Consider the following 25,606-nt stretch of genomic DNA (forward strand, 5'->3'; position numbering starts at 1 on the left):
GAATTATTGCTATATTTCTGTATTTTCTGATATTTATTTCTACTTTTTCAATGAAAAAGTTCATGTAAATCAAAGAAATAAGCACAGAATCTTTTTAAAATTTATTGAAGGCAGTGGGGTTAAGTGATTTGCCCAAGGTCACACATCTAGGTAATAATGGTCAGAGATCACATTTGAACTCAGATCTTCCTGACTCCAGGACCAGAATCTTAGGAAAAAAAACATTAAAAATAAAAAACAAAAGATCAAAAGTGCTGAATAATTTTAAATTTGTTCCTTGTACCAAAATAGAATACATCAAAACAAACATACCAAAAAATAAAGTGACTAATTCTAATTTTACGATGATTAACAAGAAACTTTAGACTCTTATGGAGAGTCCTTAAGTACCAATAGCCTTGGGAGAAGATTTTGGGAATATTGGCAACAATCTGTTCCTCTCCAGGATGTATTTCCAACTCACCAAAACTTTCTTTATTATATCTCAATAACCTCTTCAACCTGGAAGCTCACTTTATCCCTTCAGTCCTCTAATTTCTCCCTGATTATGTTTCCTCCCAGAAGTTCCATTTTAAGGAACAGACCCATGCCAATCAAATCTTTGCTCCTCTCCTGGTTCTCCAGGACTTTCTTTATAATGTCCTTCCATGACTTTTCAGCTTCTTTTTATGTGTTGTCTTCATTAGAATATAAGCTCTTTGAAGGTGCACCCCTTAGCTGTCCTAACACATAATGCTAAGTAACTGAATAGGGCTCAGAGATAGTATGGGTTGGGTAAATATAAAAATCCACAAACTCCCTAGACAACAGTAGAGCAGTCTCACAGAGAGGGGAGGAAGTGAGGGATAATCATGAATTGGCTCTTAATCAGCACATATGCCCCAGGGGGCATGAGCAAACCACCAGAGACTGACAGAGGGACTTCCCTTTAAGTAGGTATCAGCACCACCTTGTGGTTAAATGAGCAAGAATTCTAAGTCACCCAACTGTTCCTCCAATGACATGCTTACTTGCTGGTTATTGGACACATGTATATGTATATATACATATGCATAGTTAAGTTAATGTTTATAGATAACCTAAAAAATTCTTCATAACCTCTGTTCCTGTTTTCTCACACTGATACCATTATTGTAGAAACAGGAGATCAAAAATGTCTTAAGAACCATTTTCTATTTATTTTCCTGCTTCATTAGTTGCTATAGTCAAAAAGTATGTCATCCAAGTGAGCAGTTTCCTGGTGTTGGATTTTTCTATTCTTAGCTAGGATGCTCCCTAAAAAGAAGGATCGATGTGTTAACAGACCTGTATCCAAAGTTTCTCTAATATGAAAGAACTTATGCTTAAGTTACATACTTTTCCGGAATCAACCTTCACACCACAATGAGGTATAAGAGGTAGAACTTAAGAGATAGAACTTAGTCATCAGCTCCTTCTAACCATTTACCATTGCTTGGCAACAATAACTTCTTTAAATAGATTAGACTGGAGTGTTTGATTGTATACCTAAACTGTAAAGAAGAATGGAAGCATGAAGAGGTTACATTATAAACAAGAGATCACTACATGTGAAGGATGTCATCTAAGGAATATCCTCTTAGAAAGAAAGAAGGAAGGATTGATCACATGATGAAAGAGAGATAACCCATGAATAGTTTGGTACATTGTTATCCTCAAGTTAAGATACCTCAAGAGTCCTAGAATCTCCTCTTCCATCTGCCCCATCCCCCATTCCCACCTTCAACTAAGAAACTTGTTTCATATTTTACAGAAAAAGTTGAAGCTATTCAACATGAGCTCCCTCTTCTCTTTATTATCTTCCATCACCTTCTGATAACTTTCTCCTTCTTTACCCTATCTTCCATGAATTATGAGATGAAAGGACCTTATTCCTTACTACCAGTCTCCAACCTACCTTTCTAATGTATACTAAAGTTAACTCATCTACTTGTTCAAGTGATCCCATTCAATCACATTTCTTCCAATAGTTTGCTCCCTCTGTCATTTCCCCACCCTTTATCCAAGCCATTACAGAAGTGCTTATAGAAGTTCTTCTTCTTCTTCTTCTTCTTCTTCTTCTTCTTCTTCTTCTTCTTCTTCTTCTTCTTCTTCTTCTCTCTTCCTCCTCCTCCTCCTTCCTCTTTCTCTTCTTCTTCCTTCTTTTATCTCTCTCTCTCTCTCTCTCTCTCTCTCTCTCTCTCTCTCTCTCTCTCTCTCTCTCTCTCTCTCTCTCTCTCAGACTTTACCTGCAAAGATAATTCTCTCTCTTTCTTAGGTCACCTGCTCCCGACTTAGGCATTCAAGCACCACAGGCCCCTATGCCTTGTGACCAGATTAGGCCTGCCCTAATGATTGTCTGCCCTTTCTCTCTTTCTCTTTCTCACTCTCTTTCTCTTTCAATCTCACTTTCACTAAAACTTCAGCCTAATCTGTCCTCAAAGTGGCTACCACTTTTCTAGAAGTTTTAATCTGTATACTTTGTAAGCCTTCTATAATAAATCCTGAGCAGTTTTTTTAAATCCCAAGGAATACATGAATTTATTCACTATTCAAGGCCGCTCAATCTTCATTTGATGACCCCAGATCTCTCCCACCACACAGGGACTGTCTTTTGTCTATTTTTGTATCCCCCAGTCCTTAGCATAGTACCCAGTGTGCAATAAGCACTTAATAAATGTTGGCTGATTATTGGCATATTGAGTGCAATTAATATATAAAGACATGGACAGTAGTGTCCCAAGATGAACAGGTATACATGGATTGTATTCTACACCACTAGAGGAAATGAACCACAGCTTCTACAAGAGCATTTTATAAAAGGCATAAAACATAATGCTTTAAAGGTGGCTGCATGAGTTTATATTTTAGAGTCTTTAAGGAGAGAGCGGTTAACAATCACGCTTTTATACTTATTCGAATTCATATCACCTTTCATTACAGGTTGTGACTCACAGTGCCTTCTTATCCTGTCTGATTCTTGCCCACAATCTCCCATAAATTTTTATGTGGGATCCATAAAATGCATTTGAGGACTTTAATCCTTATTAACTTTAAGAACACAAGTGCTATAAAGCTACCTATATGTAGTTCTTCTTCCTATCTGCTCCTTGATTGGATCAGCTCCTTTTCAGATCATAGATTACAGGTTCTCTGTATTGGCACCCCATACAGTGGCATATTTACCAGTCTCTAACCTACCTTTCTAGTGTACATTCTGAATTTTAATCAGTCTCTTTGTTTGATTTTGTCTCTTGGGAACATCTTGCATCCTCCAGGATAAGCTGATCACCTGAAATCTCAACAGTATGTGAAATAATTTCTCAAAACTTTTTTTGTTTCTTTTTTTGTTTTGTTTTGTTTTTCAAGCCAATGGAGTTAAGTGACTTGTCCAGGGTTACTCAGCTAGGTAATTTTTAAGTGTCTGAGGCTGGGTTTGAACTCAGGTGCTCCTGACTCCAGGGCTGGTATTCTATCCACTGTGCCACCTAGCTACCCCTCAAAACCTTCTTAACCCACTCAATTGCCTCTTTCCTCTAATCAGAAGGTTGGAGGGTGAAGAAATAAACTCCATTCCACCCCCACCCCCAAAAAACATTTTCTTTTTATAGTTCTTAGTACTTTCAATTAGGTGGCATAATGGGTAGAACCCTGGGCCTAGACTCAGGAAGACTCATCTTCCTGAGTTCCCATCTGAACTCAGACACTTACTAGTTGTGTGACTCTGGACAAGTCACTTAAAAGCCTGTTTGCTTAAGTTTCCTCATCTTAAAATAAGCTGGAGAAGGAAATAGCAAACCATTCCAGTATCTTTGCAAAGAAAACCCCAAATAGGGTTACAAAGAATTGGACATAACTAAAAGACTAACTGAACAACAACTTTCAGAACTTTCCAGATAACTTTGCATTATCTATCAATAGTCCTATTTTGACTCTGCAAAGCATCATGCTTCTAGACCATGCATCCTCTGGGGTTCCTTCCTCAACCCCAGTTATATTCCAGATTCCTTTTGTATGCTGTCTTCCCCCATTAAATTTTAAGCTCCATGAAGATAGGATTTGTCTTTCTTTTTCTTGTGTCTTCATAACTTAGTAGAGAGATTGGCACCATAGTAGGTGCTGAATAAGTCTCCTGAATTAAATTTAATAACATTATTATACATTCCTCCCTTATGGTTCAGGTAAACTATCCCATTTCCTTATTTTTTTTAGGGTTTTTTTTTGCAAGGCAAATGGGGTTAAGTGGCTTGCCCAAGGCCACACAGCTGGGTAATTATTAAGTGTCTGAGACTGGGTTTGAACCCAGGTACTCCTGACTCCAGGACCAGTGCTTTATCCACTGTGCCACCTATCTGTCCCCATTTCCTTATATTTTACACATCAAATCACTCTGCCTTTGTTCAAGTTATTCCTCATTCTAGGAAACCATTCTTTCTTCATCTCTACCTCTTAGAATTCCCAGTTTTCCTAAAATTTAAATTTAAGAATAACCTTTTGCATGAGGTCTTTCTCATGTCACTAAAAATTATCTTCTACTTATTTTGTACAAATCTTTTTCATACTTATATATGCCCATGTTTTATCTAAAAGAACTTAGGTTCTTAGATAGGGTCTGTTAATTTTTTCCTCTTTGTCAGAAATTGTAGCAAAGAAGGAGGGAACTGAGGGTAATTACTATGTCAGCAACTACCTAGTAGGAACAAGTAAAGATTCCTTCTCTATTTTGCCACAGAAGGGAATTGATTTTCTACTGCTAGTTCTGTTATTGGCACCATCCTCCAATCCTGCTTTCTCACTAGCTAACCTTCTTGGGGCTCTAATATTTTATTGTCATTACCAGTAAAGCAGTGGAGGACAAAGAAGGGTCTGGCACAGAGACAAATGCTTTCAGTCTCAGTTCCTCCCATTCTACTCATGAGCTCTATCCCTTCTTGTGGGGTTCAGTTCCAATGTTATTTTCTCTCCATCATTTTATCATTTTTGCATATTTAGTCAAAACTTTATGAAAATTGTCAAACAGAAACATGAGATCATTAAATGGGGATATGGATAGAATATGTTTTTACAATAATATTTTGTAACTATTGTGAATTGTTTAAAATAGTCTATCCAATTTAAGCCCTCTAAACCATAGTTAACTGAAAAATATGACTATGTAAGAATTTGTATAGTGTGCTAAAACTTATAAAGCAATTTATAAATGTTATCCCATTTAATCCTCACAACAACTTTGTGAGGCTATTATTATCTCCGTTCTACAGATGAAGCTATTGAAACTGAGATGGGTTAAATGATTTGTCTAGGTTCTCATATGTGGTTAGTAAGTGTATGAGGCAAGATTATGAACTTAGATCTTCCAAACTACAAGCCCAACATTATCCTCTGAACCACCTAGTTATCAAATTCTCAGAATGAAAAAAAAAGAACTGTTGGAATACACTTCAAATATGAGCTTCCATTTGGATTTAGAAATTAACTTTTATTCCAAAAAGATCAATTTTTCAATTTTCTAAGATTAAGGAACCAAAAAAAGAAAACAAAAACCTGAAAACAAAATGTTGAATAATTAAAGAAATAAATAACCAAACCATAGCTTATGAGCATAATGGAATTTTATAAGAAATGACAAAAGAGGCAATATAGTAAGTGAATCAAGAGTTCATTTCTGATTAAGGAAAACTTGTTTTCCAAATATACTTTTAACAAATACTGTGTAATATTAAACTATCAACAATCCCTTGCAAGTTCCCAAATACTATGTTTCAGAACTATTGACTATTTGCTTTAATTAAAGGAGTTTCATTTCGAGAAGGGTCCCTACCCAGATAAAATTATTGGTCAAGGAAAATAAAGAAAAGAAAACAGGAGAGGCAGTAAAAAGGGGAAGGGTAAAGGAAAGGAGAATACAAAATGCAGACAGAAATGAAATTATATAGGCTGAAGAAAGTAAAAATGAAACAAAAACTGACTAAAACTAGTAATATGAATGACAAAATCCAGAAAATGTAATAATTCAGAGTAAGACATAGAAGAAAACAGGATTTTTGTTACTGATTAATGCTGAAAGTTTACAGTTTCATGTATAATCATTTTGATGGAGGGGTTGTGATGTGTGTTTTTGTTTGTTGATGAGAGAGAAAGACAGAGAGGAAGAAGAAGAAGAAGAAGAAGATGATGAAGAAGATGATGAAGATGAAGAATGAGGAGGAGGTGGAGGGAGGAGGAGAAGGAGGAGAGAGGGAAGAGAGGAGAGGAAGAGGAGAGGAGAGGAGAGGGGAGGGGAGGGGAGGGGAAGAGAGACAAAATAGAGAGAAAAGAGTCAGAAGGGGAGTAGAAAGAGAGACAGAAAATGCTTTGCTGTATATACATACATACATACATACATATATATATATATATATATATATATATATATATATATATATATCTTCTGTTTTTCTTACACCACAGGAGAGAAAATAGCTTGGTATTCCATTAGTATATGAATCATCCTTTTTTAAGCATGGAAAGATTTGCATGAACTAATGCTGAGTAAAGTGAGCAGAATTGGGAGAATACTAGACACATTAGTAGAAATATTGAGAGATGGCTCAACTATGATAGACTTGCTCTTCTCAGCGAACAATGATCAAAGACAATTCTCAAGGACTTGAAATAGAAAATACTATCCACATCCAGAAAAAACACAAAACTATGGAGTTTGAATGCAGAGCATATGTTCACTTCTTACATTTTCTTTTATGGTTTTTTCTTTCTTTCTCATGATTTTTTTCCCTTTGATTCTAATTCCTCTTTCACAACATAACTAGTATGGAAATACATTAAATATAATTGTACACATACAATTTACACGAGATTGTTCACTCCTATGGGGAATGGGGAGGGTGTAGAAAAACATGGAACTTTTAAACTTACAAATGGATGAATATTGAAAACTACCTTTACATATACATGGTTGGGGGTTTTTAGCTAGAGGCACCTTGATATTGTGGCTAATGTGCTTCCTTAGGAAACAGGAAGATCTGACTTCAAGTCTATTCTCTGACATAGACTGGCTCTGTATGTCTGCTTTAGGCAACCCTCTATGACTGTAAGATGCAGAAAAGTATTGAATTAAATTGGTAGAAGGAGTTCCTACAATCAGAGTTCTAGTTCCTATTCCCCTGTCCTTCAGGCTAAAAGCAAATCTATTCTCATTAACTGGCAGTATCTACAAGACACCAAACATCTTTATTAAAATGAAAAATAAAGTTGAATGATATACAGACAAAATATTTGTCTTAAAGACTAAATTTTTCATTTTTCATCTAAATGTTCTAAATGGTGGACTAATCACTTCTGACTTCATTTTCTGGCAAGCTTTGTGTTTCTAGTTTTTTCAAGGTAAGATTCATTTTAGTTCACTTAAGTCTTCATTCTATTCAATTCAGTATTTGTGGAGCATCTATTCTGCATTCAGTGCTGCACTAGAATATGGGTGAAGTTAGGGAGAAAAAGATTGAGTCCCCATATGTCACTCCAAGGAGTGTTTCCATTTGTGCAAAAAGAGACAAAGCCAGGCTACTAGGTGGCCCAGTGGATAAAACACCAGCCCTGGAGTCAGGAGTACCCGAGTTCAAATCCGGTCTCAGACACTTAATGATTACCTAACTGTGTGGCCTTGGGCAAGCCACTTAACCCCATTTGCCTTGCAAAACCCTAAAAAAGAAAGAGAGAGAGAGAGAGAGAGAGAGAGAGAGAGAGAGAGAGAGAGACAAAGCATACATTCAAGGAAAATAGGACCATAGGATCATATCCATTTATTGATAAAGGGACAAAGCATGGACTCAAGGAATATAGGATTATATTCATTTATTGATATGAAGATAAAACATAGACTAAGAAATAATTTAATCAGGGATTGGAGGAACATAGTGTTATATACATTTATTGATAAAGGAACAAAGTATAGCCTCAAGAATCATAGGATCATATCTGTTTATGAATAGACAAAATATAGATTTCAGAAACCAAGGATCATAGGGAACATAAAATCACATCCATTTACAGATAAGGGGACACAGCAAAAACTTGTCATAAATTTAGAGCTGAAGGGAGCTTGGAGGTCAGCTAACAAAATGAACATCTTCAGTTTACTAATGAAGAAATTAGGACCTAGAAAGTTTTAGTGGCAATGCAATGTTCACACTAGCTATAGGTAACAGAGCAAAGATCTGAAGCAAGGCTCACTGACTATAAATTGATCACTATTTCCATGTACCTCTCTGTTAGATAATATTCAACCCTCTTAGGAAAAGGACAGAAATGTATTAGAAGCTTAGATGAGAGTTTGAGGAGTAGGCCCCCTCATTTGACTTGGGTAAAGAGAAATAAACCCTTGATTGCATAATAAATCCAAAGAATACCCAGGCTATTTAAGGTCTAAGCTGATTGATAACCACTGGTGCTATCTTGGACCACATTAAATATTCATGATAGAGTGAAAAGAGAGCATTGGTTGTGAAATCTCAGAGTCAGGAAAGTATGTAGCAATGACTTTGCATGTTCCAAAGTATATTTTGAGGGAAATAGATTATATATAAAACAGGAGATCAAAAGGTTGGATCATAACCTTCTTTGATTCCTGAAAGAGAGTGGCAAATAAGACCCCCCTCCATTTCCAGTCAGGGAATTCCAATGATGAGTTGAAAGGTATCATATTACCAAGTTCCTTTCCACTTCAATAACTAACTGTCTCCAGGGATGGAAGTTCAGAGCAGGGTATTGCCACATGAGGATCTTGGGTTACACCCTGGTGGTGACACCTGGTCTAGGGCAACTTGCCCTTTCATTTTAATAAGCATAAATGCCAACAGCCTTATTTTGAAATCCTTGAGTCATCTTATAAGTCTGACCAGAATTCCTAAGTGACTTTCTCATGAATGTGAAATCTTCCCTGGGTGTCTTCAATGAACTTAATTGAAGGCTACTACCACTCTCCAAAAAGAACTTCCCCAGGCTCCTGGTCAAATTTCATTCAGGTCATGAATCTGCAGCCAGAATTTATATGGAGCTTTGTAAATTCCAGATACTTCAAGAAGCTGTTATTTCATGGATTCCCTTCCCTAATACAGTTCACAACCCTTTTAATGATTTTCAAGAGTTTCCATGGCTGAAAAAATAATTATCTGACAACCTAAGTCTATCTAAACTTAGACTAGAACTGAGGTGAAGGATATATATCTCAGAGGTTATGCTCTGTAGACCATCAGAAGAAGGATCCAATAGAGATTTGGCTTCAAAATCACTATCTATCTATCTATCTATCTATCTATATCTATATCTATATCTATATCTATATCTATGTAGTTATTATTGGTGGTGTCAAAAGTGTGGGAAATCCCAGTGATATTGACAATTGCCAAAAGTTATTCAATACTATAATGTGGGCAAAGAATTTTTATACTTACCTAATTGTATCTTCACAATAATAACCCTACTAAATAGATACTAGTGGGCCCATTTTGTAGATAAAGTTATTGAGGCTCAGAAAGGTTAAGTGACTACAGTTTTGTTTAGTTAGCACCAGTAGCAGGAAGACACCTACTTGACAACTTATTGTTTTAAAGCAGGAGCTTTGGGGTTTTTGGGGGTGGGGTGGGGTTAAATTTTTTGTGTCATAAATCCCATGTCCAGTGAAGCCTTAGGATAATGTTTTTGGTCAACATTCAAAAATTAAAGAAAAGCTAAATTTCTGTTAGTGAAAAGAAAGATTTTTTCTTCTTATTCAAGTTCAATGAGTTATCCACAGTCACCATGAGGAACCATGGGTCCCAAGTGCAGAATCTCTGCCTTAGAGAATTATTTGAGTCACAATAATTTAATTGACTTGTCTAGGTGATATAGTTAGTATGTGACAGAAGTGAGACTTGAATTCAGGTCTTCCCCTCTCTGAAGTCGCCTTGCTATCCATTACTCCAACCTGCCTCTCCGGTCTCTTCCAACCTTACATTTCTACTCACTCCACCTTGACATAACACCAATAGGATGCTTTAACTTAGAGGCTCACAGTCCCTGGGATCAAGAGTTGTCAAGGTTGCAACTCAGACAGGGAGAAGGAAAAAAATGGAGAAAGGTAGAAAGGAAAGAAAAACATGCATACATAGGAGAAAGCTTCCTTCCTTGACCTCTTCTCAGGTCTCCTGCCACAATCTGACCCTGACCAATACTTGGCTCTGTGCAGAAGACACGGTATTTGTTGTCATCCTCTCTAAGAGAGCACTGAATGTGTGCTAAAGACTGATGTTAAAGAGGGAGGCAGAATATGCCTACCTCCCTACTTTTAGATTTGCAATTTCCTACCATTATTCAAAGTCCCCTATTTGGGATTTTACTCTGTCCAAATTTACAATACCCCAGACCTGTTAATTGTTATCTATTATTTTAATAGGTATAAAAATTAATTAGCCTCTATAAGTACCTCTATTCAAAATAAGTTTAACAATACGAATCTTCTTGATGTCTAGGACACTATTCTGATCTCCTGAGAAGAATTTTAGACATAGATTCAGGAGAGACATAGTTTCAAATACTACCTTTGAAACTAGTTGTAAGACCATGTCTAAATCATATAATCTTTGAGCTTATTATCTCATCTCTAAAATTAATCTCATGCAGTTGTTATATGGATCATTTGAGATAATGCACATAAAGTATTTTCCAAATCTTAAATATGTGTGTGCATATTTCGACTATCATTATTTCAAATATAACTGACAACTGTTTAACAATCATTTCTAAGTCTTAAGAAAGTACCCTGGGGAAGTGCTTCATTTGGGCCTAGTTGCTTGAATTCATTTAGTCATGTGTTCTCAAAATGACTCTGCTTATCTTTGGTTTCTATTATCTGTCATTCAAATTTGTTATGTTCTTTCCAGTCCAAAGACTAATCCAAGAAAGAATTTAATAATTTTGCCAAGCATTAAATGAGATAATTTGTGAGATTACTTTGTAAATCTTAAATATTATCATCATCATCACCACCACCAACACCATTATTTCTAAAATTCTTGGGTCATTCTCTTTTCCTTTCTCAAGTAATTTAGTAATTTAGTACCTGAGTTACAATTCTCTTGTCCCTCTAAATCTTTGAGTTTATACTATGGAAATTCAACATATGTATTGATTCTAAATGATTCTCTGTCTTATGCTTATAGAGCTGATCCTTCCTTTCCCTTCTCTTTCCTTCCTTTCCCTTCCCTATCTTCATCCTTTCCTTTCTCCACCTTTTCTTTCTCACTTTCTAAACTGAGAATCTTGCTTCTATTTTTTGTGATTTTCCTTTTAAAAAATATTTATTTTTCATTTTATAAGCATTTATAATCTCTTTATTCCATGATCTCTCCAAACAAGCAATCGCCAAAGAGAAAATAAAAAGAAAATACATAACAAGGATGCATGATCCAACAAAACAAATAGCCACAAAAACCATGTCCAAAAATTACATATCTCATTTTGCATTTTAAGTCCATCACCTTTCTGGCAGGAGGTAAGTAGTATACTTCATGTTCAATCCTCTGGATTTACAAGTTTATCATTGCAATGATCATAATTTTAAAGATTTTAAGTGTTGCTTTTCTTTATAATGTTGCTATCATATGAACTGTTCTCATTCTGCTCACTTCACTCAACATTAATTCAGTTTTCTCTGAAATAGTCCATTTTGTCATTTATTATATTATAATACAATTACATTACATTTTTGTGCCATAATTACTTGGGCATTTACCAACAGAAGGGTACCCCCTTTGGATTTGGAGTCTTGGCTATTATGAAAAGTTACTAATTCTGTACATATAGGATATTTTCTCTTTCTTTAATCTCTTTGGGGGTATAGATCTAGTAACACTCCTTATATAATAAAAAAATCACATCAATTTACAAATTAAGTTGGTAATAAGCACCATTTTTATTATATGGGTATGACCCAGTTATTAGCATTGAATAATTTTCCAGATATGCTTTACAAAGTGGCTATAACAAAAATATTTATAGCAACTCTTTTTTTGTCGCCCACACTAATTTACAGCTATATCAGGCTACGATTTGAAAATACAAAGCAGCATGTAAGGTCACAATGTATTAGAAAGTTCCCTGACTAAGAAGGTTGGATAAAAAAGGGTTCAGGTAAGTCTCTGTTCTGCTACTTAATAGCTCTGTGACTCTTAGAAACACACTTAGTCTATCTGATATTTAGTTTGACAAGTGTAAAATGAGGATACTTATCCTTTGTACTACTTCCCTCATGGTATGTGACATAATCATGTAACAAAATGGATGGCAAAAACAGCTCTGGGTAAACATGAAGGGAAATGAGTACAAACTAGAAATTTCAGGGAAGGTTTCATTGAGGAGACAAGATTTAAAATGAGAATAAAGCAATACTCCCATCTGTTGCTTAAGTATCTTCACTACAAGTTGCAGAAGAATGAGAGCATAAGAGATTATTTGGAAGTGTTTTTTACCAAGGCCTTTAAATGTGATAGTTTCCTAATACCTAAATGAGGAAAAGAAAGGGAAATAAAAGAGTTAGAGAACTATACCATTAATGACTGACAAAGACAATAGAATTTTAGCTAAAAAAATTCGTTATAACCAAATTATATTTACACCTTTGATGATTAAAAACATTTCAATTCACAAAAGCAAACCAAAAAACCCCATAGAATTACTTGGACATGTTATTCAATGAATAGAATGCTGAACAGGAATCAGAAAGACCTGAGTTCAAATTCCCCCTCAGACACACTTAATAGCTCTTGAACCTGGACAAATTATTTAACTTCTTTCTTAAAAAAAAAAAAAGAAAATAATATCTACCTCCCAAGGTTAGAAAGAAAAAAAAATGAGATAATATTTTGCAAATCTTAAAATGCAATGTAAATGTTAGCTATTATTATAAATTAATCATATTAAAAATATACAAAAAAACCTCATCAATATCTCACTCCCTCCCAAAAAAAACCTTTTGACAAAGTATAACACTTGATGGGTCTAAAAAGAATAAGTCAGACAATTTGTAGGCATAGAGGATTTTCTTAAATAAGATCAAATTAAATCTACTTAAAACTACAAATAAACATATATACAATGAGGATATATATATATATATATATATATATACACAATAAATCTCAGCAAAAAGAGTTTCCTCTTCCTAACATTATTATTTGATATAGTTGTATAAATGCTAGTAATAACAAGACAGAAAAAACAAATTAAAGTCATTAAAGAAAAACAAAGAAAAGGCTAACTATTCCAAATTATGAAGCTTTATTAGAAAACTCTAGGGGGAAAAAACAAAGAAATTCACTGTGACTAAAGGGACTAAAATGTCCATATCCTTTGTCCATTCACCAATTTAGAATTATGCAAATAAATTGACTAAAATGTCCATATTCTTTGTCCTTTTAACCCCTGCTATGCTAATTGTATTAACCTAATTAACTATTGTTTTCTTGGAGGCAATAAAACAAATTCACAAAAATCAATAAAATTTCTATGTTTTAATTTAAAAATCCCAGGAGAAAACAATAGGGAAATTTCATTCAAAATAATTATAAAGTGCATAAAATATTTAGGAATCAATCTGCTAAAATATGCTTAATGTTTGTTTAGATTATTTTATTTTATTTTATTTTTTCTACATTTTTCAAGATGGGGTTAAGTGGCTTGCCCAAGGCCACACAGCTAGGTAATTATTAAGTGTCTGAGGTCGGATTTGAACCCAGGTACTCCTGACTCCAAGGACAGTGCTCTATTCACTGTGCCACCTAGCCACCCCTAGATTTTTTTTATTAATTGCTTCTTTCTTTTTTAGGTTTTTCAAGGCAAATGGGGTTAAGTGGCTTGCCCAAGGCCACACAGCTAGGCAATTATTGAGTGTCTGAGACCAGATTTGAACCCAGGTACTCCTGACTCCAAGGCCGGTACTTTATCCACTGCGCCACCTAGCCACCCCTATTAATTGCTTCTTAAAGCTATTTAAATATCTGGAAAATTATTCAATGATAATATCTGGGCCATGTCATATAATAAAAATGATGCTATTACCAAAATTAATTTGTAAACTGATATGATTTTTTATTTTCTTGGAAGGAGCAAAATATCTAGAACTTTAAGGGAAATTATGGGGGAAAAAAGGTAGAAATGAAGAACTACTACTTCCAGACTCCAAATTATATTACAAAGCAGAAGTCATGAAGTTCATTTGAAGCATGTTTAAAAAATAAAAAAATAGATCAATATAACAGACTAGACTAGGGGGAATCAGAAATAATAGAACTCAGTAACTCAGTGTTCAATAGATTCCAAAACAAAATTCGCTTAGGAAATAACTCCATATTTGAATTTTTTAAACCAGCAGAGAAAACTGTAAAGCAATAATGCAGAAATTAGATTGGAACCAATATTTCTTACCATATTGCACAATAAATTCAAAATGGTCATGTGAACTGAATTTCAAAAATTATAAAATAAAACAAAATGAAGTTCATATATTTTTCATACCTTTAAGCAAGAGATGCATTCTTAACCCTTTATGAGACAGAGGCAATTATAAAAAAAATAAAATAGAGAATTTTAATTATGTGACATTGAAAAGCTTTTGTATAAACAAAGTTGGGTATATACCATATGAAAGGAAGCAATGACTAGGGGAAAAAAATCTATGTATTAAATATACTTGATACCTTTGCTATCTAGTATCTACAGACAACTAACAGATGTGAGTATGAATAAATAAATATAACCAAAATTCATTTCCCAGATGATGGTTAAAAGATATGAAGTTTTTAACAACCATATGAAGTAATCCTCCAACTTGCTAATAACTATAATACCAAATAAAGAAAAATAGGAATGAAAAAAAATTTGATACTTCACCTCAACCCTAGTAAATTGCCAAAGATTCTGAAAGACAAAAAAGAATCAATGTTGGAAGGGTTGGGAAAAGTGAAGTACACTAAGACATTGTTGATGAAGACATTAATTGGCTAACCATTCTAAAAAGCAATTTATAATTATGCAAATAAAGTGACTAAAATGTCCATATCCTTTGACCTAGTAACTCTACTGCTAGACAGAAAGGTAGTTGATAAAAAAGACTTTCTGTGTATATGAATATATTAATATATGTACTAATATGTGACATGCATGCATACATGTATACATATGCATGCACATGCATTTGCAACATATATATCAGTACTTTTACATGGTAGCAAAGAACTGCTAAATAAAGGTGATGCCATTTGATTTGAGAATGACTGAATAAAAGGTGGTACTTCCATATAATGGAATATTACTGTTCCATTAGAAATTACAAACATAATGACAATAGAGACTTATGGAAAGATTTGTATTAGCTGATACAAAATGAAGCAGTCAAGAAATAACCAAAAAATAATCAAAATTGTAAGTTGTGAAATTAATAGAATAAACTTGACTGCAAATAAAATATAAAAGACAACTCCCTTTTTCTCTATTTCAGGAGTCAGTCTACTAGTGTGAAATATTTCATATAATGTCAGTCTTTATCTAGTGTTGATTGAGTTTACTAAATTCTTTTGCTTTTTCTTCCTTTTCTTTCATTTAAAATTATTTTTGTAACAGATGGTATTAAGGGAGAGGGAATTAGAAGGAATAGAAGAAAAACTTTAAGCAATGTAAGAACAGTAAAAATCTATTAAAAATAAACAAACAATATTTTTAAAAGTGCAGATTTTATTTGCCCATGCAATAGAATGTATCTGTCAGTAGAGGGGGTGACAAGAGAAGGAAGGGAAGCTGAGTAGAGCTCCTGGTACAGAGCAAAACTGTTCCTAACAAAAAAAAGATGTGTTGATCTTTCTAATGACTCAGTTATCTAAGGGGGAAAAAATCTGCATATGATTCCTGGTAGTTGGCCCCTAGATTCCAAATGATTGACAATCAGGAATCCAGAGAATCAAAACAACTTTTTAAAAGTTGCTGCTAGGTTCCATTTAGATATTGTCATCCTGTGAAAATACATCTCAAGCAAGAGTTGGATCAAAATTAATCACTTTGAACTTTGGGTCATTTATCACTGAAGTGAGTGCTATGAGTCTTTGTCCAATTGAAAGATTTAAAAACCTTTTCAAAGCTGATTATTTCAATTAAAATAGTGCTGGAATTCTAGATTACAGATGATGGGATACGAAAGAGACCCTGAAGATTATCTAATAAAAATAATTTTAAAGGTGAAGAGATCTAGAATAAGAGAAGAAAAATTGATGAACCCCAAGTCACATAGCTAGTTAAGGTACTGAATTAGTACAGGTAATGCAGTCCAAGTGCTATTTCCATTATGTGGTAGCTACCCCCTCATCAATACAGGATTTGATTTGTATAATTTAAATCTCTGGACACCAAATTCACCACTCAGGATCATGTGCCATACCACATACCTTCTACTTTAAAATACACATTTTTAGCCAACATCACCAATTTTTGTGATCTCTTAGGCATAGGTGTCCATGCACCCCAGTAACTTTCCTAAATTTATAGCAGTTTTAAGAACTGCTGGAAAGACTAAAAAGTTTAACTGGCCATAGATAACAAAACCATTATATATCCATTCAAGGGACTACCTCAGGTTTCCTCTCAATTCCACTCTAAAACAGATAATATACAATCTAAGAGTTTAGAGTTAGAGGGGACCTTAGATGTTTTTCAGATCAAAAATCCACAAACTTCTCCCTAAGTATTAATATAGGTTTGATTTTTTCCTGGAGTGTCCTGAGGAGAACTAAGGCAGTGAAATTGAGTACATACAAAATGAATATCAGCTGAAAGATCTGGGGATGCTTAGCCCAGGGAAGAAAAATATCAGGTTTCCAAATATTGGAAGGGTGTCAACAGAAAAAGGGATTATATTAGTTCAGTAAGACCCCCTGAAGGCAAAATTGGGAGTAAAAGATGGAAGCCTCAGAGAATAATTTATACTTGACATAAGGGATAATTTCCTAACATTTAGAACCATCCTAAAGTGGAATGGGATGCTTTGTTAAGTTTTGGCATCCTAAAGACTAGATGATCATTTACTGGAGATGACTTTGAAGTGATTTTTTTTTACATGGGAGTTAATTTTTTTTAAAAAAAGAGGTAAATTTTCAGTTTATTTGAAAGACACAATATAATTTAAGACATTAGGGAGGAGGTATTCTACACAGTACATCAAATCAAAGCAGCCCAAAAAAGAAATAAAATGTGTCATCTATATAGCACTAGGCTATCAATTGTCTTACCAGGGGAATATTAGTAATTTGTTGTTTGTAAGATATTTCCCCAGAGTTGATTTTTCAGTCATAAGGGACATGGTTTACCATTGGTATCATTTAAGTATGTAAGTGTGTGTGTGTGTGTGTGTGTGTGTGTGTGTGTGTGTGTGTGTGTGTGTGTGTGTGTTTAATTCAGTCATTAAATCCTAGCAGGGAATTTAGAAAACAGTAAAACCCTGGACCTCCGACTACAAATCCAGTGCTTTATCTACTAAACCACAGCACCTCTGGAACCAGAAGTGACTATTACAGAACAGAACAATTATTTCAGAATTGGTGGCAAGGAGCTTTAAGGAAATCTAGTTTCCACGTGAGAAAGCAGCTTCTGAGAGAGAAAGGGTACTTCTCTATTGTCCAAGCTCTCTTTCTTTGATGCAATGCCAGCACCCACTCCCTGTTCCCCTAAACTTCTCAGACTTTGATTTATGTAATATTAGGGACTTCCCTCAAGTGAGCAATTTACAGATTCCAGCCTTTAAGCTAAGGCCCCTAATGAATTCCCCAAAGCTTCAAAGACTTTGGTTCTAGCAATATATTTAACCAGGACCCTGGTCTTTCACATTCTACCATGCATCTAGTGAGCTTAACAAAACTGCAAAAATTGATGGAGAAAGTAGAGTGCTGTTATGGATCAGGGATAGGGACTAGACTTCTGCTTCATTTGTTTATCTATTTATTTATTCACTATTGTTGTGTTTTGGTCTTTTGTTTGTGAGGCAACAGGGTTAAGTGACTTGCCCAAGGTCACACAGTTAGTATGTTTCAAGTATCTGATCAAGATTTGAACTCAGATCCTCCTGATTTCAGGACCATTATGCCACCTAGTTTCCTCTTACGTTTTATTTATATAGAAAACTCAAGAGATGGGGAAATTCCCCCTGCTAATGCAGGTCTATAACTGATGATCTTAGAGAACTACCTAGAGTGATGAGGTCAAATGGTTTGTCCAGTACTGTCAGTTTGTCAGAACTATCATTCATTTTATTTATATCTCCATTGCTTAGTACAGTGTCTATTACATAGAAGACAATAAATATTTGCTAATTAATATGTCAGGATTGGACTTGAACCCTCATCTTCCTAGCTCTAAAACCAGTGTGTTTTTCAGTATTCTATACTTCCCAAACATTTTGTCTAAGGACCATTTACACTCTCTTTTAATACTGTTCTCATTTACTTATTTTTTTCTAAGCCTAAATGATTGAAGACTCCCTTAATAATTTTTCCTTATATAGATTACAGTTATTAATATTTACTGAATTAAAAATTAGAATATTGTATTATAATTATTAAAATAGCTGTGACTTTGTAGTATACAAAGGTCTTGAGAATTCTGATCTCCAAAAAACACTTTAAGAACAACTATATAATACCATGCATAGGTGAAAATGAAGAAACTATTGAGAAATGGAATCTCAGTCAGTCAATCAATCAATCATCAGATATTTTTTAACTATACTAAGCCCTGGAAATATAAAGAGAAAAATGAAAACTGCCTTAAGAGGTACCCAGGGGGTTCAGTGGATAGACAGCTGGATCTAGAATCAAGAAGAAATGAGTTCAAATTTGGCCTCAGACATTTATTAACTATGTGACCCTAGAAAAGTCACCTAACCTCTGTTTTCATCAGTTCATTCATCTGGAAAATGGAGGTTATAATAGTTCCTACTTTCCAGGGATATTGTAAAGATCAGATGAGATAAATTTAAGAAGCTTAGAACAGTGCCAGACACATGAAAGCACTATATAAATATTATCTATTCTTATTAAAAACAGTGTCTTCAAGAAGATTATATTCTATTGGGGAAACAACATGTACAAAAGTATAAAGACACACAGATACAAAATATATTCAAAATGCATCCAAGGTCATTTCCTGGGTGGGGGGCAGGGAGGAGCTCTCATTAGGAAGGATTAAACAATTACTCATACAGAGGCAATGAACAACTCTGATGATACAAAAGGAAGGTCAGAAAGACCAGAACTTAAGAAAGCCTTAACTAGGGCTAATTTGGTGGTGCAGTGGATAGAGCACCAGTCCTAGAGTCAGGAGTATCTGAGTTCAAATCTGATCTCAGACTCTTAATAATTACCTAGCTGTGTAGCCGTTGGCAAGTCACTTAAGCCCATGACCCTGCAAAAAACTGAAAAACAAAAAAAGCTTCAGTTCTGCTTTCTTGAGTGTTGTCCAGGTTCTTTGTGACCATAACTGGATAAAAATGATGGAAAGTTCAAATTAATGGCTCAGATCACTGATGCTTATCTATCCACTAATTCTTTTCTTTCATATTTAACCAGATCTGTAATTTCAGTAATCTGGGGAACTCCTGGTAAAGAAGTGCCTCCACCAATAAGATCTGCCCTTCTTCTACAACTTAGAATGTTGGAGAGTTGTTGATGCATTGAGGGTTATTCTTTCATGGTGTAGTTATAACTCTTCAGGTGGTCATATTTTCTACTTTGGGGGTTATGAAAAGGTTGGTTACAAGTTGAGTTATCTGAATTTTCTGATAGTTGAAATAAAATTCTTGAGCTCTTAAAGCTAGGAAGAACTTTAAAATATCATCAAGTCTAGCCCCACTGTTGTTATTGTTGTTGTTTTTTAGCGTAAGACATTGAAGCACAGAAAAGAGAAGTAACTTATTGAAAGTCAACCAGAGTATTGGTGACGTATTGGGACTTCAACCCATTTTCTTTATTCCTATGTCAGGGATTTTCTACTCCCTGTCTAGGATATAAGAAGAGAAGTACTCACCTTTTCTCTTGAGGAATGTCCAAATGTTAACTCTCTGTCTTTAGACTCATAATAATGCCTAATATTTTTATAATGCTTAAGATTTGCAAAATACTTTTTGTATATACTCTCATCTGAATCTTGAAACAATCCTGGGAAGCAGATCTAATATTTGCCCATTTTTCAGATGAGAAAACAGGCATAGATAGGCTCAATGGTTTACCCAGAGACACACAGATAGTTCATGTCTGAGGTAGAATTCAAACTTAAGTTTTCCTAATTGACTCCATTGTTCTCTCCACTATCTCAACTAAGAGAGGGAGCATATTTTAGTGGAAGAAAGACTTGATTTGACACCAGGGGTTCTAGATTCAAGTCTCTGCTTTGCTATTTCATACTTTCAGTGATCTCAGGCAAGTTAAAAACTCATTAGATCTAATTCTTCTTTATCTAGGAAATAAAGGGATCAGGTTAGATGATCTGAAAGTTCCCTTTCATCTCTCTACCTACAATCCTATGAAATTACATTAAAATTAGGAAGGATGGTTTATTTAAACTGCTTAATTAGAAACTATGTCTCTGGTGCATTAATATTTCTTATTGTTGCTGTTCAGTTATAGCCAACTCTTTGTGACCCCATATGAAGTTTTCTTGGCAAAGATACAGGAGTTATTGGCCATTTCTTTCTCCTGCTCACTTTACAGATGAGGAAACTGAGGCAAAAAGGGCTGAGTGACTTGCCCAGAGTCACACAATATCTGAGAGCAATTTTGAATTCAGGAAAATGACTTGTCTCCAAACCCAGCACTTTATCTACTGCACCACCTAGAGCATTACTACTTCTTAAGGAAGTGGCAATTCTGTTCCATTTAAGAAATGAATTTCAGGGGGAGGGAGAAAGTTATTCTCCAGAACTGTTCTATCCATCAAACTGGAAGGAGGCCAGTAATTTTTTGGCAGGTTTGTTGACAAAATGCAAATGGCCAGTTGGCACTGGAACATTTTTGAGCTGAGTTGATGTTCTTTAACTCATAGTCATTCTAGAAACAGCTTGTTCTTTTCTTTTTTTTTCCCCATGGTCATGCATTATCTTGAGATCATCAAGTATTTTTAAGTTTGGAAAAAACAATAATGCCAGATTCCTGTATAATTTTCTTAAGTAAACATAGAGTAGACAACAAGGTGCAGTCTCCTTTCTAGAAGAGGACTTTAAAGATCCAATCTAAAAAAAATCACAGACCCATCCCCTGAATTGTTCCAAAGACTATGTCCAGAAGATAAAAATCTCTATAAATACATAAGTCTACAGTGGTGAGACCAATATTTAATTTCCTACTACCTGCTCTATGGCCATAGAGTCTAAATAGCTGAAGCTATCCTTCCAAGTATTTTGTTGAGCTACTGAGATTAGTTGTGTGCTAACATATCTATGGGGAGGGCAATGCTTGTTTTTCCTACTAAAGTAATCCTTTGAGTTAAAGTTTCTCTTCTTTTGAGCCCTTTATAAACTATGTGGAATCATAACTGAGAAGGCTCATTCAAGATTGTGTGAATTATTTGTGTGAGTAACCTAAGATTCTATTCTGTATGACAACAGTATTTTGATGATCCTGGAAAATGCTGTCAAAAATCTATGCCATTGTCTTACTTGAAACAACTAAACACCTTTACACTTGAAAACACTTTACCTGGGGTGGCTAGGTGGCACAGTGGATAGAGCACCGGCCCTGGAGTCGGGAGTATCTGAGTTCAAATCCAACCTCAGATACTTAATATATAATTATCTAGCTGTATGGCCTTGGGCAAGCCACTTAACCCCATTGCCTTGAAAAATTCTAAAAAAAAAAACGCTTCATCTAAATAAATAACTAAGTTTTGGTTATTTTTTCATTTTTTTCAATTTTTTCATATTTTTCATTTTTTCAATTTATGCAAAGGAAATTTCAATGAACTTGGAAAGAAGAGAGAGATAAGGATTTGAATATAACCTTTAATACTCATAATATTTCAGGGATGGATTTCAGTAACCATTGAATCCAATTCAAACCAACACATTTACTAACTGTTTCACCATAGCAAACACTTTATATCTCAGACCCTCAACTCTTCCCCAGTTTTGTAGATCTCCAATAATAAAATGAGAATGATAACAACTGTAATGCTTATTTTTACAGGGTGGTTGGATCAAGTGAAGTACATAGATAAGATTTCAGAAAGCTGAATGAACCATCTGCATCAGTATCATCATCATTACCATCATCAATGCCAATAATACATGCTCAACCTGGAAAACAGAAGACTTACGTGGTAGAACAGTTGAGAAAGAATGATAGTTGTCTTTGAGTACTGGAAGAGCAATAATGTGGAGACTGTAAAACTGTAAGACTGTAAAACAGGGGAATTGGGTATGAATTTCAAAAAGTAAAATCTGGAGTTGACATTGAGGAAAAAATTCCTAATCAGAGCTATCCTAGTACCTACTTTAAAAACAGAAAAGTAGGTCAGTGGAGCAGACTAAATGAACAAGAAACAGAAGGAACTGAAAACAATAGACCACTGTCGGAAACACACAAAAACATAAAATATTGGAGGGAAGCAGTCCCTTTTTGACAAGAACTGCTGAGAAAATTGGAAAGGAGTTTGATAGAAATTGGGTTTACCCAGTATTTTATGTTATATACTAAAATGAGGTCAAAATAGACATGTTAACTAAATAGAAAAGGTTACTTCATAGCAAAATTAAGAATTCATTCATTCATCAATTCTTTCTTTTTTCCTTATTCTTTCCTTCTTCCTTCCTTCTTTCATTCCTCCCTCCCTTCCTTCCAATATAGCTAGCAGATATTCTAAATCCAGTATTCTGAATACTATCTAGCCATACACCAAAACACCAGAGCCTCCAAAAGCTGGGAACTTCTTTTTGTTTTCCAACTCTTGTTCTTGGAGCAATTTTAATTATTTTTATTGTTAATTATTAAATTAATATTGACAGGTAAAGAGATAAGATATTCCTTTTTCCTGATAAGATAGCTTAATTAGAAAATCCTAGGGAATCTGCAAAGATACTAGTTGAGACAATTTATAATTACAACAAAGTTACAATCTACAAATTAAATGCTCAGAATTATCACCTTTGCAATTAGGAAAAGTATGGCCATCTTCCATGCTATGAATATCTAAATCAAAGCTCCTTACTTTCAGTGCTATTCTTCTATATTTGCTGTATAATTCATTACTCTCTGACTCAACAATAAAATGGGGATCATTGCACCTCTTTTTACAGGATGAGAAAATGTTTGTAAAGTCATTATCCCAGAGTCTGCCACATATCATGTGCTATAAAATACTTACTCACTCACCCCTTGCTATTTGCAAGTTGAATATGAGCTCCTTGAGAGTGAAGACTGTCACATTTTTGTATTTGTATCCCTAAGTCATAGCTATGTCAGGTTGGTTGATTCTTGTCCTCCGTTATGGAAGAAATCCAAAATGACATATGATGTTAGAGGCAAGTTACAGTGTGCCCATCTGTGGCTCATCAGACCAATTAGAGCTTAGAATGCAATATCACAATTTGGTCACAAATAGTCCATGTGAACAACCTGTGGTGGTTTCTCTAAACTTGTGTATCTCATGTTTCTTTTGTGTTGCTTCAATTCTACCTTACTCTCTGATGAGGGTATGCCATGCTGGACAGTCCTTTGTCAATGTCTTGCATACTGCACAATCAATTCCAAAGTTCTTAAGAGAATCCTTCAGTGTCCTTGTATGATTTCTTCTGACTCCCTGTGAGCATTTGCCCTGTATGAGTTCTGCATAAAATAATCCTTTTGGTAAGTGTACATTTGGCATTTGATCAAGGTGGTCAGCCCATCAGAGTTTCATTCTCTGTAGTTATTTAAATACTTGGCACTTTACCTTGAGAAAGGACCTCTTCTCCTACCAGGTGTGATCTTCAGAATCTTCCTAAAACAGTGCCAGTTACATAACAGGCTTTTTGATTGATCATTTGTGCATAGATTATTGAGACAGTGAGCTAAGCACTGAGGTTACAAAGACAAGAATTCGAAATCTCTGCTCTCCTAGACTTTATTTTTTATTTTTTTCCAATTATATATAAAGATAATTTTCAACATTTATTGTTGTAAGATTTTGAGCTTCACATTTTTCTACCTCCCTCCTTTCCCTCCCCGCCCCCATGACACTGAGTAATCTGATATAGGTTATATAGCTCATAGACATTAAATGCTCCTGAGTCAATAAAATCTGAACACAATTTAGGGGAAAATCAATTATTTAAACAACCAAAAAGCATTTTTTAAAATCCCCAAGCAACTGTGAATGTCTTAGCCTTTCAGATCAATACAATGATCCAAGACAATTTCAAAGGACTTATGTTGAAAAATGTGATATGCATCCAGAGAGAGAATTGATAGAGCCTGAATTCAAAGTGAAATATATTTTTCCTTTATTTATTTTTCTTGGTTTTTTTTGCAAATTGGTTAGCATTGATTCCACATGATTCCACATATTTCTTGCCTTCTTAATGGGTAGGGAAGGGGCAGGAGAGAAGCAGAGAATTCAGAATTAAATATTTTTAATGAATCTTTAAAACAAATGATATTATAACAACTTAAAAAAGAAGGACTTGAAAAATGTAATTGGGAAATATTTAACAAAATAAATAAAACATAAAAAAATACAAGTCTGTAAGGGTTAAAACTAAGAAAGAATAATCATAATTTTGCCCCAGAGCATCAGCAGCAGAAATGTAACAAATGCCCTCATTCAGAAGCAGAAGCAACTGAGCTCAGCAAAATGTTGATGGTGTTTAATTATGAACTTCCATCAAGAAAATCTGAACTCAGATACCCCCCCCCCAAGATGTTAGTTTTGTGATACTAGGTGAGTCACTTAACCTCTCTTTTCCTTAATTTCCTTAATAGATCTACCTCACAGGGTTACTGTGTGGATTAAATGTTACATTGGTAAAACATCTAGCACAATTTCTGACATATATTAGGTACGTTGTTGTTGTTATTGTTATTATTATTATTAGTGAGCTACTGTGGTATTAAACTGTCTTTCATTCAACTGAATTTGTCTAAATTAATTGTCTAAATTTTCACACCATGAATCAAAAAATTGACTTGAAGACATTCTTCATCATTGAAAATTCTTAGTAGTACATTCAATTTATTGAATATGCCATTTATTGGCTTTGCAACCATGGGAAAAGCATTTAATCTCTATAAATCTCAGTGTATTATACCTGGCAGTGTAGAAAAACAGCCAACCTAAGAGTCAAAAAAGATTCAGGGAAAGAGAGAGAGAGAGAGAGAGAGAGAGAGAGAGAGAGAGAGAGAGAGAGAGAGAGAGAGAGAGAAGAATGAAAGAGAGAGAGAAGAATGAAAGAAAGAGAGAAAGAAAGAAAGAAAGAAAGAAAGAAAGAAAGAAAGAAAGAAAGAAAGAAAGAAAGAAAGAAAGAAAGAAAGGAGACAATAGGGAAGCCAGGTGGTGAAGTGAATAGAATACC

At 34.6% G+C, this 25,606-nt stretch overlaps 1 long non-coding RNA gene across 2 annotated transcripts; it reads left to right on the forward strand.

The window, feature by feature from the left end:
• Positions 1–1,134: 1,134 nt before the first annotated feature.
• Positions 1,135–25,207, forward strand: LOC141513646 (uncharacterized). 2 transcript variants are annotated; one of them, XR_012475848.1, is made up of 4 exons: positions 1,135–3,303; positions 11,389–11,524; positions 12,065–12,162; positions 22,245–25,207. It is a non-coding gene; the product is annotated as an uncharacterized LOC141513646 (long non-coding RNA). The 2 variants fall into 2 exon arrangements; XR_012475847.1 differs by lacking the exon at positions 22,245–25,207 and adding an exon at positions 13,856–15,028.
• Positions 25,208–25,606: the final 399 nt, after the last annotated feature.

The sequence above is a fragment of the Macrotis lagotis genome, chromosome 2, assembly GCF_037893015.1.
Source record: "Macrotis lagotis isolate mMagLag1 chromosome 2, bilby.v1.9.chrom.fasta, whole genome shotgun sequence".
Lineage (NCBI taxonomy): Eukaryota > Metazoa > Chordata > Mammalia > Peramelemorphia > Peramelidae > Macrotis > Macrotis lagotis.